Here is a 14,394-nt window from a genome sequence, read left to right as displayed (position 1 = left end):
ACAAAGAAAGACACCTGTGGTACTGCTTCACCACTTGCCAACTTTCCCCTACAGGTGGGGACCTGGGGCTGGAACCCAGGCCCTTGAGCAAGGTAGCATGGGAACTCAACCAGATGCATCACTGCTCAGCCCTGAAACCAGGTTCTATCCCTAAGTGATGACTAATGTCAGTAGCATTCCTAAATGCTAGATGATGAACTGACTTTGAGATGGAGCTGACCAGGAAATGCCCTATGTCCTTACAAAGTCACTGTACAAACAAACTGTGGGCTTTCCCCAATAAAAACCTCTGTGATTGGATAGGGTCGCCCATGCATCTTCAGGGGCATAACACTCAGTATTATATCACTGTGTATTTGACACTCCTTTGGGCTCCTCTTGTACCATTGGGATTAAAAGAAAGATGAAAGGAAAATGGAAAAAAAAAGCTACATAGGGCTGAAGAGGCGGCTGTAGGGGGGAACAAAAAACTTACTCTTGCAAAGAGGGTAGGCTGTTAAAGGCTTCAAAAAAACATTAGAGTCTGACAGTGCACTAAAGCAAAAAAGCAACTGAAATGTAATTATCTGGGAGGAAAAGAAGAGTGGATTTTAAGATTTGGCTTTGTAGTTTTAAATTTTAGACTTCTCTCTTTCAACAAAGCTTGCAGAAGAATTTTCTTTTTTTTTTTTTAACACAGAAGCTCTGTCTAAGTGAAATTTGGTGGCCAAAAAAAAAAAAAAAGTTTTATATATGAGCTGACATTGGCACAAAGGAATATTGAAGTGTCCTAAACTAAAACAGGAGATAAAGGCCAGAAGTTACCTTGAATCCGTAGGCTTTCTTCCTTCTAGATGCTTGGAAAGACTAGAGGAAAGATGAACTATTGTCCACTGTTGTTGGCAGCTCAAGCTTGTTTTATGTGACTGGTAAAATTCAGAAGTTTTTATTTGAAACCATTTGCTACATACTAAAGTACAAAAAAATATCACAGTATGCATGCTTTTGAGTTTGCATATATGCCAAGCAAAAATAATTAAGTCTAGCCCAAGGGAGATTAGGAATGGTGTGACTTCTAGCTGCACATTAGAAGTGACAGGTAAGAAATGGGCTTCTGTGATTTCTTTTCTCCTCTCTTCTCTTCCATTCTCTTCTCTTCTCTTCTCTTCTCTTCTCTTCTCTTCTCTTCTCTTCTCTTCTCTTCTCTTCTCTTCTCTTCTCTTCTCTTCTTTTTGCCTCCAGGGTTATTGCCGGGGCTCAGTGCCTGCACCACAAATCCACTGCTCCTGGAGGCCATTTTTTCCCTTTTTGTTGCCCTTGCTGTTTTGTCGTTGTGGTTATTATTGTTGTTGTTGTTGCTGTCATTGAATAGGACAGAGAGAAATTGAAAGAGGAGGGGAGACGGGGGCGGGGGAAGATAGACACTTGCAGACCTGCTTCACCACCTGTGAAGCGACTCCCCTGCAGGTGAGGAGCCGAGGGGCTCGAACCAGGATCCTTACACAAATCCAGCGCTTCACGCCATGTGCGCTTAACCTGCTGTGCTACTGCCTGACTCCTGCTTTTCTGATTTCTATATTCAGCAGTCACATGGGTCTCTGTCATCTCACAGGTCCCCAAGGCAGAGACACCACTGGTGGTGCTTTCCCATTTCAAATGACAGACAAATGATGTACATCTGGCTATATTCTCCCAGTGACCATGAGTATGGGACATCTCTTTATTCATCTCACTCTTAGGTTGGGTTATTCTGTAGCAGAAAGAGCTGCCTTTATTCTGTAATTGTAAAAAGAGGAGGTCTGGGAGTCAGGCGAGGTAGTGCAGTGGGCTAAGGTCATGTGGTGCGAAGCACAACAACCAGCTTAAGGATTCCAGTTTGAGCCCCCAGCTCCCCACTTGCAGGAGAGTCACTTCACAGGCGGTGAAGCAGGTCTGCAGGTGTCTATCTTTCTCTGCCCCTTTTGTTCTTCCCCTCCTCTCTCCATTTCTCTCTGTCCTATCCAACAAGGACGACATCAATAGCAACAACAATAATAACTACAACAACAATAAGAAGGGCAAAAAAGGGAAAAATAAATCATTAATAAATTAGTATAAAAAATAAAAAAAAAGACAAGGTCTTATCAAAAAAGTCAGGGGGAAAAAGTCAGAAAAGGACAACTGGGAGACGATAGCTTGTCTGGTAGAGCACACTCCTTGATGTCTATGAGACCCTGGTCTTGAGGCCCTGCACCACACGAGAGCATCATAGATGGCACTGGGGAGGCCCCAGGGATGGTGGAGTGGGGCTGTGGTGTCTTTCCTCCGGCTATCTCCATGTATGTCTCTTCCTCTCTTTCTGTCTCTAAAATAATGAGTGAAAAGACTGGCTTAGGAGTCCATTCAGTAGTTTTTTTATCTCAGACTGTGGGTTCATTCCCTTGCCCTGTATATGAGAGATCATTGAAGACAGTAAAACTTCCATACATCTAAATTTATCCTCTAGAGAGGAGTTAGGACAAGAATTTTTCTCTTAAAACTGAGGAAGTGGAAAAGAACCAGAGCACTTAAGCAGATGGCACTCAATCAACATATCCTAGCTGCAAAATAACATTTATTTTTATTTATTTATTTATTTATTTATTTTTATTTAAGAAAGGAGACATTCACAAAATCATGGGATGGGGGGGTACAACTCCACACAATTCCCGCCACCCAATCTCTTTATCCCGTCCCCTCCCCACTAGCTTTCCCATTCTCTATCCCTCTGGGAGCATGGACCCAGGGTCATTGTGGGTTGTAGAAGGTGGGAGGTCTGGCTTCTGTAATTGCTTCCCCGCTGAACATGGGCATTGACTGGTTGGTCCATACTCCCAGTCTACCTCTCTCTTTCCTGAGTAGGGTGGGGCTCCAGGGAAGCGGAGCTCCAGGACTCATTGGTGGGGTCTTCAGTCCAGGGAAGCCTGGCCGGCATCCTGATGGCATCTGGAACCTGGGGGCTGAAAAGAGAGTTAACATACAAAGCCAAACAAATTGTTGAAGAATCATGGACCCAAAGGATGGAATAGTGGAGATAAAGTGTTTGGGGGGTACTCCCTGCGAACTCTAGTGTACTACTGCTTTCAGGTATATATTTGCCCTGGTTTATGGATACGTGTGTACATATGCTCTATCTCCTGGAACCTGGTCTATATCTAGGTTTTGGGACTTTGTTAGGAAGTGAAACACCTGGGATGGAGTTAGAGAATACTATGAAAGGAAAGGTCTCGCCCAAGTGATGAAGCTGAAGGGTTGTCATTCCACACCTGAAGTCTCTGGACACAGTCTGAAGTGAAGCATGCTGGGGTGGCGATCAGCAGATGCAATATTGGCAAAATAACATTTTATAGCCAGTACACAATAGGTTATTTTTTCCTTCCCCATTTATTTATAAACAAAGTTAATTTTTTTTGGAAAGTAGAAGCTATACACAGACAGTGAAGGCAATTTGGAAAATAGAAGAAAAAGTATGAGATGAGTTACACTTCCACTGCATGTAGTGAGATAGATCTAATATCTTGCTACCATCTTTCTGGGGCTTATTTCAGAAAACAAACCCTTGACTTTGAAAATACTAGTCTTAACATTTCTTTTTTGAACATTTTCTGTACACAGACTAATTCTCTCTTTAAAAATTGCTATAAGAGAGTCAGGCAGTAGCGCAGCGGGTTAAGCGCACGTGGTACAAAGTGCAAGGACCAGTGTAAGGATCCCAGTTTGATCCCCCGGCTCCCCACCTGCAGGGGAGTCGCTTCACAAGCAGTGAAACAGGTCTGCAGGTGTCTATCTTTCACTTCCTCTCTGTCTTCCCCTCCTCTCTCCATTTCTCTCTGCCCTATCCAACAATGACGACAATAAAAATAACTACAACAATAAAACAACAAGGGCAACAAAAGGGAATAAATAAGTATTTAAAAAAAATAAAATTGGCTATAAAACAGATTTCCTCTATATAAATCCAGCATGTTGAGAGAACTAAGGATTCATGTTTAAAACAAGCAAGCTTGTAGATAGAGAACATGCGTTGTTGTTCAAGACAGGCCTTGGGCATGGCTGAAATGGGTACAGGAACTCAAAGACCCAAGCCTCCAATTATAAAACAAACAAGTCCCTGGATGTGGTATAGATAGCCACAGTGACAGTTATTAATGGCTATCTTACATATTTGAAAGTTGCTTAACAAGTAAATCTTGAAAGTCCTCATGACAAGAAAAAAGTGTAACCGTGTATGGTTGGTGATGAATGTGATACTCACAGCGATTCGTGATCCAGGACAAGCAAATGGCAACTGATGGTATCAGACACCTGAAATGAACTCCATATATCTTGCCAATTGCATCTCAGTAAAAATCCAAGAATTAAAAACAAACAAACAAAAAAAAACCCTTTATTTTTGTGCACACATGAGGGTAGTTATCAAATACAGATCTTGCTACTCTTTTTCAAATTATATTTTTTATCTATTTATTATTGGACAGAGACAGAAAGAAGGGAGGAAGGAGATAGAGAGGGAAAGAGACATAGAGACACCTGTAGCCCTGCTTCACCACTTATGAATCTTTCTCTTTGCAGGTGGGGACCAGGCCTTGAACCGGGGCCCTTGTGCACTGTAATGTGTGCTGTGCTTAACCAGGTGTACCACCACCTGGCCCTGACCTTGATACTCTTAAAGATAAAAAAAAATCAGTGTTCTGGAACAAATATGAACAAGGTGAGATATTAGAAAGTTTCTTTAGGGGGTGTCAGGTGGTAGTGCAGTGGGTTAAGTGTGGTTTAAGCGCAAGGACCGACTAAGGATCTTGGTTTGAGCCCCCAGCTCCCCACCTGCATGGGGGGGTCACTTCACAGGCGGTGTCTTCATCTCCTCTCTCCATTTCTCTCTGTCCTATCCAACAATGATGGCATCAATAACAACAATAACTACAACAATAATAAAAAATAAATAAAGAAAGAAATTAAAAAAAGAAAGTTTCTTTAGGCTAGGGAGATAGTATAATGATTACACAAAAGACTTTCATGCCTGAGGCTCTGAAGTCCCAGGTTCAATGCTCTGATCAGTGCTCTGGACTTCCTCTTTCTCTCTCTCTCTCTGACTCTCTCTCTCTCTCTGCACCTCTTATTAAAATCAAATAACAAAATATTATTATTTTTCTCCTTTTGTTGCCCTTGTTTATCGTTGTTGTTATTGTTATTGCTGTCATTGTTGTTGGATAGGACAGAGAGAAATGGAGAGAGGAGGGGAAGACAGAGAGGGGGAGAGAAAGACACCTGCAGACCTGCTTCACAACTTGTGAAGTGACGCCCCCTGCAGATGGGGAGCTGGGGGCTTGAACCGGGATCCTTATACTGGTCCTTGTGCTTTGCGCCATGTGCCCTTAACCCGCTGCACTACTGCCTGGCTCCCATAAAATATTATTTTTTAGAAAAAAAAAATCTTAGAATATTTGTGGACCTATGCATGATATAGAATATTGGAGCAGGGAGAGGCTATTGAATGTCACTCCAGTCCTTTTTAAAAAAAAAAATATTGAAAAAACAGAGGGTTGGAAGTTTTTTAAAATTTTTTTTAAAAAAATTATTTATTTCATTTTATTTTAATAAGAGAGAAAGACACAGTGAAAGACCAAAGCACTGTTCAGCTCCGGTTTATGGTGGTGCTGGGGATTGAACCTGGGACCTCAGTACCATAGGTATCAAATTCTTTTGCAGAACTATTATTCAGTCTCCCCAGCCTGTGGAAGTTTATGTGTCTTGTCCAAGGACCCACCCTTTTTGGTGTGTTCTGAGTCTCCCAGCCCTGTCCCCCATATGGGCCCCTCCATTGTTTTCTGGGTAAATCGCTCAGGTTTTGATCTTTCTAACAGTGCAAGTGAGTAGAACATTTTCCTGGAAATGTGACATAAGTCTTCTACTTTCTGTCTTTGTAATATATACTTTTTGGATGAACTCTGCCAATATCTGTTCTGTCTGGATGATTTTGTTTTCTGAGAAGCTGGCATTGTCTGGTCTGATCCCCCAAGTTGATAGGTGCATTTAGAACTGTCATTTTGAGATCTGTCCTGGGAACATATGCCAGCAGTTTCCTCTGTGAAGTGCTCCCTGGATTAGCATGGCTGGGGCCCAGCCAGGATCAAAGGATGTACCCTGCATTAGAATTGAACAAACACTCAACTGAAGAGGCACTTAATTGAATTAATGAAACAGACAATCCAATGGGAAATAGATTGACCTCTCTGAAAATGTCATCACAATCTAAAACGAATTCCAGGAAATTCAAATACACCACATTCTCCAAAATCATTCAAAGAAAATCTCATTGCCAATGGTTCAGTGCTGTATTATTGTCAATTCCAAGTATCATCATCATCATCATTAATTTTTTTATATAGGGATAGTGAGTAAGGATCCTGGTTCAAGTCCCCGGGGCCCCATCTGTGGGGGGAGTCACTTCATAAGCACTGAAGCAGGTCTGCAGGTGTCTTTCTCTCTCTCTGTCTCCCCCTCCTCTCCTAATTTCTCTCTGTCCTCTTCAGTAATAATAATAATAATAATAATAATAATAATAAATGGAGAAAAATGGCCAGTAGATTAATTGTGCAGGCACTGAGTCCCAGTGATAAACCTAGAGGCAAGAGAGAGAAAGAGAGAGAGAGAGAGAGAGAGATAGATAGATAATATCAAGGAGACTACACCACTGAAACTTCCTTCTTTGTGTTGGGGGCCAGCCTTGAACCTGGGTTGTACACAAAGCAGTGCACTATCCATGTGAGCTATTTCATCAACCTGCATTTATATTATTAATGAGTTTTTTTTTTAATGTGCTATGTGGGAGTGAACCCAGGGCCTTGTGCCTGTGCACTGCCACTGAGAAGCCTTCCTGCATCCTTGAAACCCACTATAAAAGCTAGAAGACCAGGTATCTTAGAGCCCTTGCTGTGTGTGTTCTCTCTCTCTCTCCCTCTCTCTCTCTCCTGAAGAAGGAGGCAGAGGAAGGGGAGGGAGGAGAAATTTGGGAAGTATATCAGGGGAGTAGAAAGGAAGGGCATAGTTTAGACTCTGCTGGAAGGGTTCTAGACTGATATCTACATGGAAGAATCACCAGAGAGACAGGGAGATGAGCATTTATTGAGACAACGCAAGGTTAGAAGGTGAGGAAATATATAAGCTTTAGAGGCGTGCAGACCTGATAGAGAAAGAGAGAGGGAAAGTTTCTCACCAGTCAGAGAAAGTGCTGGTCACTAGATTCTCCTGAATTCCACAGAAAGCTGGTGGAATGAAGGTTATGAACATTGACCACTGTTCTCAACTGTTTGGGTTTGAATCCTGGTTCTTCTACTCACTATGCCTCTGTGCTGCAAAGTTTACTTAAATTACTTTTTTTTTTTTGCCTCCAGGGTTTTTTTTTTTGCTGGGGTTTGGTACCTGCACTACAAATCCACTGCTCTTGGAGGCCATTTTTCCCATTTTTGTTACCCTTGTTGTTATTGTTGCCATTGATGTTGTTGGATAGGACAGAGAGAAATCAAGAGAGGAGGGGAGACAGAGAGGGGGGGAGAGAAAGACACCTGCAAACCTGCTTCACTGCTTGTGAGGTGACCCCCTCTGCAGGTGGGGAGCCGGGTGGGGGCTCGAGCTGGGATCCTTACACTGGTCCTTAAATCACTTCTACTTTTGTCCTTAAACTGCAGCACAGGAAGCACATTGGTAACAAATCTGATGTGTTTGTGGCAGTGCTGTCTGTGCATCTAACACTATTAGGATAACGCCTGACCCCTTGTAAATCTTTGTTCTTTCTCCTTTTATTCGGGATAGCTCTTAAATGCATTTACCTTCTCTTGTTATCATCTCAGTTCAAGCATAAATCTGAGACATTTAAAAGAATATTATCCTAGGCTCTAAGGATTAGTAAGCAAATTTATAAAAAAAATACTGTTTATAGTAAAGAGTAGGAGGTATTAAATAAATTTTGTGGCATTTGACTTTTTGTTTAGTGACATTAAAAAGTGAAAGTGGGGGGGGTCAGGAGGTAGCGCAGTTGGTTAAGCACACATGGCACAAAGCTCAAAGACTGACATAAGGATCCCAGTTCGAACTCCCAGCTCCCCACCTGCAGGGTGGTAGTTTCATGAATGGTGAAGCTGGTCTGTAGGTGTCTATCTTTCTCTTCCACTCTCTGTCTTCCCCATCTCTCTCGATTTCTCTCTGCCCTATCCAACAACAATGACATCAATAACACCAATAATAATAACCACAACAACAATAAAAAAAAAAAAACAGGGCAACAAAAGGGGAAAAATAGTCTCCAGAAGCAGTAGATTCCTGGTGTAGTGGTGCAGGCACCCAGCCCCAGAATAACCCTGGAGGCATAAAAAAACAGAAAAGAAGAGAAAAGAAAAAAGAAAGTGGGCAATGTACAATTTAAAGGTAGTCAGGAAGTGCAAGGTACCATTCAGTGCTTCTCAGAGTCCACGTTATTGCACAGAATTAACTAGTTCCAAGATTTCTGTTCTACTGGCCTGGGAATCCATATATTTAACAAACACACTGTCATTACTCTTTTTTTAAAAAATTATTATTAGCTATTTACAAAATTAGAAAGCAGCGGGTACAATTCTACATCTTTCTACCACCAGAATTCTGTGTCCCCATGCCTCCACTGGAAACTAGAATAGTTCACCCAAGGTTACAGATATGGGTTGACTATTATTTCTATAACTATCTATTTTTAAAATATTTTATTTTATTTATTATTGGATACAGACAGAGAGAAACTGAGAGGAGGGTAGATAGAGAGGGGAAGAGACATTGGCTGCCCTACTTCACCACTCATGAAGCTTTGCCCCTACAGGTGGGAATCAGAGGCTTGACTTGGGTCCTTGTGCAATGTTATATATGCACTTAAGCAGGTGCACCACAGCCTGGCCTCCTAATCAATCAATCAGTCTATCTATCTATCTATCTATCTATCTATCTATCTATCTATCTATCTATCTATCATCCATCACTTATCTATCATCTGTCTATCATCCATCTATCTGTCTGTCTGTCTGTCTGTCTGTCTGTCTATCTATCTATCTATCTATCTATCTATGTATCTATTGCTCATTTTTTTCTGCTCATTTTTTCTATGGCCCTGCCTTCTTTTTAAAGTCACAGCGACACCTATTACTACCTACTTTGCTTTTTTCCACTTCTCTGTCACGGTCCTGATGGAATTGGGTTTCAGGGCCTCTAGTCATCTTCTCCTAACATTTCTTCCTGTCTGGGGGTATGGACCAAAATTCTTTTTGGGGTGCAGAAAGTGGGAGGTCTGGCTTCTGTAATTACTTCTCCACTGGATGTGGGCATTGGCAGGCCAATCCATACCCCAGCCTGTTTCTGTCATTCTCTAGTGGGGTTTGGCTCTGGAGAAGTGAGGATCTAGGACATATTGGTGAGGTCATCTACCCAGGGAGTTCAAGATGGAATCCTAGTAGCACTTGCAACTTCATGTCTGAAAGGCAGTAAGTTATGAGGCAGGACAAAATGTTTAATAAATAGGAACTAGAAAGTAGGAATGGAGCAGGTGAGAATGGGGCTTTAGGGTAATAAGAAGTTAGGAAGTCTATTTTAGGTATGCGACTTGAGGCCCATGACTTTAGAAATTTCTGCTTGAGCTTGATAGTTAACATGGAGGTGGACTAAAAATATTGTCTAGGATGATGGAGTCAGAGTTCAGACTAGAACTGGAAAGCTGGAGTAGGGCAGAGAGTAGCTCCCAAACTTGAAGGAAATCTATAAATACAGTTAACTGTTAACCCCTTGAAGGAAATCTATAAATACAGTTAACTGTTAACCCCATCAGTCTGACCCACGGCCCATATACATCCATATTTAGCACAGAATTCTGTATAACCTCTGAATCCCTGTCACTCTGAGATCACAGCCCATGATCACAGCTCAGAATGTTCTAGGCTGCACTCATTTCAGGATCCATCTCCCTCAAGTTGAAGAGTAGAATCACCCAGCCTTTCTTCTTAAACTGGGGCAGTACCTACTGTTGCTACTTTATAGTGAGGGCAATGTCCTTGAGAAGCCCTTGAAAGGGCTTATGATGACATTCCTAATGGAACTGACCAGTGTTAGTGGAGAGAGACACCCTCATTGTTCTTGTTTAGTGATGACTTTAGCAGATGACTTTAGATGCAAACTCTGAAATCAGTATTGCCTCTCTGATGGTATGATAAAAATTGACGACATACTGATGGCAAATTCTGTCTGACGTTGAATTATTTCACCGCTTTATACAAGGTGATGTGGGGGCCAGGCAGTGGTGCAGCCAGTTAAGCAAAGACATTACAGTGTGCAAGGACCTGGGTTCAAGCCCCTGGTCTCAACCTGCAAGGGGAAAGCTTCAAAAGTGGTGAAGCAGGGCTGTAGATGGCTCTCTATCTCGTTCCCTCTCTATCTCCCCCTCTCAGTTTATCCCTTTTTTCTATCCAATAATAAATACAATTTTTTAAAGATTACCTGTGAGGTCTGGATGATGTTGCACCTGGCTGAGCTTTTATGTTACCAATGCGAAAACCAGGGTTCAAGCTCCTGGTTCCCACCTGCAGGGGAAGGCTTCATGAGTGGTGAAGCTGGGCTGCATGCAGGTGTTTCTCTTTTTCTCTATTTCCCCTTCTCCTTTTGACCTCTTTCCTTCCTATTAAATAAAAAAATTCATAAGATTTCTGTCAAAGCAAGAAAAGGTGGTCTATGCTAACATCATCTCATGCCTAAAGGGACAAAAACTGGCCCACTCGTGGACCTCATGTCTTTGATTTCAAGCGACAGGCCCTTTTTCCTTGCGAACCCTCTACTGTTATTACCATTCTTTCTGCTATTGTTGCCCACTCTGAGTGACCTAACTACCGTGCTGCTGGTGGTCTTCCAGGTTCTGTTGTGCATCCTCATTTCTTTGTCTGAATCCACAGGGCCGGCTTTGTGCTGGCTTAAAAGACAGAGAGCAAACCAGAAGTTAGGACACCTGCCTGGCTTTTCAGTCACTGTGAGAGGAGCATTTATTCAAGTCACCTGTTGTGGGTTGCTGTTCAACAATTTGATGTTATTGATGATGCCCAAAATTGCATTCCATTTTCTTTTAGTCTGTTCCACTGTATCTTTTTATTTCTTCTGCTTTTAAAATGTCTCTTTAGCTCAAAAAGGGGGCCTGAAAAGATTATTCTTATGATCATAAACAGCAAGTGTTTCCATGTGGCCACAATTTTGAGTGCATTTGCTACTGGACAGCTAATGCAGTTTAATTTCTGGCTGTATAGATGTCATGGGTTAGGGGTTTTGTTGTTGTTTGTTTGTTTAGGAATTTTGACAGATAAAGGCCTACTTTGAAAGCTCCCATATTTAGTCTTTTAGCTTTTAGACTCATTAATCACTGTGGAGGCTCTTTAGCGATACCTTGAGTCTGCCAGTATTAAAACAGCAGCTACGCTGATACACCTAAGCATAGCATATTATGAACACCTGGGAGCTAAGAGACAGTGTGTTCTCTGTGGTACTTACCAGCACTTGTAGGGAGGTCAGATGGATAAGCAGAATTCTGATGCTCTGTAAACCACAGTAGACGTTCTGGCCCCTCTGGTACTCAGCAGGCACTTGGAAAATTGACTCATTTCTGCTTTGTGAAAGAAAGACACTTTGGACAAGGGATATAATTGCTCTCTATCTTTTATCACAAAGATTCAGAATTAAAGGAATGGGAACTTTAAAATTTGGATAAAGCAAGTAGAAATGAACGTAACTGCTAGCCATTTTCTTTTCCCTTCTTCTTAGATGGTACATCTAAGTTTCAGGCAGCTAACCTTACAAAAGCAGTGCAGAAAATAGTTTTTTAGAAAAAAGGAGAATTGTATAAATGTAGAGAAAAACATCTCTTCTACCTCACAAGTCTGCAGTGTATTGTATATTACATTTCTTTACCACTTTTTCTTGCTTTCTTTTCTTATTTGGAGGTTAATGTTTTACAGCAGTTACTGGCACATGGAAACATGTTCTCATCTAACCAAGATAGGTGTCTGCAAAACACTCTCACCCCTCAAGGTACATCCATCATCATGTCCCAGTACCTGAACCCCCAACCCCTGTACCCTGTCCTCCTTCCCCAGAGTCCTTTGCTTTGGTGCAATAATACACCAAACCAGTCCAAATTTTGTTTTGTGTTTATTCTTTCTATTCTTAAGTTCTGCCCACGAGTGAGATCATCTCATATTCACCCTCATCTTTTTGGCTTATCTCACTTAACACGATTGCTTTAAGTTCCATCCAAGATGAGATGAAGAAGGTGACTTCATCATTCTTTTAAAAAAATTATTTATTTATTCATTTTTATTTTTCCCTTTTGTTGCCCTTGTTGTTTTTCATTGTTGTTCTAGTTATTATTGTTATTGATGTTATCGTTGTTAGATAGGACAGAGAGAAATGGAGAGAGATGGGGAAGACAGTGAGAAAGAGAGAAATATAGACACCTGCAGACCTGCCCCCTTGCAGGTGGGGAGCCGGAGGCTCGAACCAGGATCCTTATGCAGGTCCTTGCGCTTTGCGCCACGTGCACTTAACCTGCAGTGCTACCGTCCAACTCCCATGACTTCATTATTCTTAATAGCTGAGTGGTATTCCAGTGTGTTGTGCACATATATATCACAGCTTTTTTTAGCCACTTATCTGTTGTTGGGCACCAAATTTGCTTCCAAGTTTGAACTATTACACATTGTGCATCTATGAACATAGGTATACACAATCTCTTTGGTTGAGTGTCTTTGTTTTCTTATGATCTATCCCCAGGAACAGAACTGCAGGGTCATAGGGTAGATCCATTTCTAGCCTGCTTTTATTGAAATTTTTAAAAAAAATTTAAAAAAGATATTTTAAAAAAAGATAGAAATAGACTGGGAATGGGATCAACCTGCCAACACCCATGTCCAATGGAGAAGCAATTACAGAAGCCAGACCTCCCACTTTCCATACCCCATAATGATCTTGGGTCAATGCTCCCAGAGGGGTAAAGAATAGGAAAGCTTCCAATGGAGGGGATGGGATATGGAACTCTGGTGGTGGGAATTATGTGGAATTTTACCCCTCTTATTATCTTTTAAATTTTTCTTATTTTTTAAAATAATAATATAATAATAATAATAAAAGGCAGCCTAGGACTTCTGGCTTCAGATTCATCATGAAGCTTGGAATTGACCCCTCTGTCCTAACTATTCGCTTCATTAACAATTCTTTCGATCACTAAGTGAATTCATAGGTTAAACTACTTCCCCCAAACAGGAGAGAGAGGCACAGCCTGCTCAGCAGAAACCCCACAGCAGAAAGCTCTGCAGGATAGAAACAGAGTATGAAGACCTACATTAAGGTTGACAAATTGCTGGAGCCCAGTAAGCACAACAGTTAACATTCCAGGGAACTCTAGTCATCCTCAAGACCCAATGTTGTAGTTATAGTGAGTGTTGTAGAAAATTCTCCTCTGTGGTCTGGGAGGTGGTGCAATGGTTAAAGTGTTGGACTCTCAAGCATGAGGTCCTAAGTTCAATCCCTGGCAGCACATGTACCAGAGTGATGTCTGGTACTTTCTTTCTCCTCATATCCCTCTCATAAATAAATAAATAAATAAATAAATAAATAAATAAAATATTTTTTAAAATTCTCCCAAAAAGTTTGGGAGGGAGAGTTGAAAAGGAAACATCTACAAAAATAACACCTGAATACTTTATTATTTTATTTTTCCTCTAATGAAAAGAACCCAATATACTTTTACTAGATAGTACCAAGGATTATTTCAGTAACCAATTAAAGTCACTCATCTATGATCTGTAGTACATGAACTTATTTTACAGATAACTGAAATTTTCATGTTTTATATTATTAGGGCATTCCCCCCACCTTGGAAAACAAACAAAATCTGAGAACTTAACTGTGGCTTCCTTAGGTTGCCCTTTTTGTGTTATTGATTTTTTAAGCAAAAATATTATCTTATTAGCTATATCATATAAGGGAAATATATAATTATATCTGAGAGTAAACTTACATGAGATTTATATTAGAAAACTCTAGGAGCCAGGCTGTAGCACAGTAGGTGGTGCAAAGCACAAGGACCGGAGTAAATATCTCGGTTCGAGCCCCCAGCTCCCCACCTGCACTGGAGTCGCTTTACAGGCGGTGAAGCAGTTCTGCAGGTGTCTTTGTTTCCCCTTCTCTGTCTTCCCCTCCTCTCTCCATTTCTCTCTGTCCTATCCAACAATGACGACATCAATAACAACAACAATAATAACAATAATAAAAAAACAAGGATAACAAAAAATGGAATAAATAAATATTTAAAAAAATCTTTTTTTAAAAAAAGAAAACTCTGTACAG

General features: G+C 41.1%; 1 long non-coding RNA gene across 2 annotated transcripts; it reads right to left on the bottom strand.

Annotated features, from left to right (window-relative positions):
* Nucleotides 1-2,890: 2,890 nt before the first annotated feature.
* LOC132534640 (uncharacterized) lies at nt 2,891-12,008 on the bottom strand. 2 transcript variants are annotated; one of them, XR_009546371.1, is made up of 4 exons: nt 11,542-12,008; nt 10,894-10,972; nt 10,507-10,684; nt 2,891-2,957 (listed from the first exon to the last, which is right to left on the bottom strand). It is a non-coding gene; the product is annotated as an uncharacterized LOC132534640 (long non-coding RNA). The 2 variants fall into 2 exon arrangements; XR_009546370.1 differs by having other exon boundaries at nt 10,507-10,972.
* Nucleotides 12,009-14,394: the final 2,386 nt, after the last annotated feature.

This window comes from Erinaceus europaeus, chromosome 19, assembly GCF_950295315.1.
Source record: "Erinaceus europaeus chromosome 19, mEriEur2.1, whole genome shotgun sequence".
NCBI lineage: Eukaryota > Metazoa > Chordata > Mammalia > Eulipotyphla > Erinaceidae > Erinaceus > Erinaceus europaeus.
The sequence above is the reverse complement of the archived record's forward strand: the minus strand, read 5'-3'. Positions and strand labels throughout refer to the sequence as shown.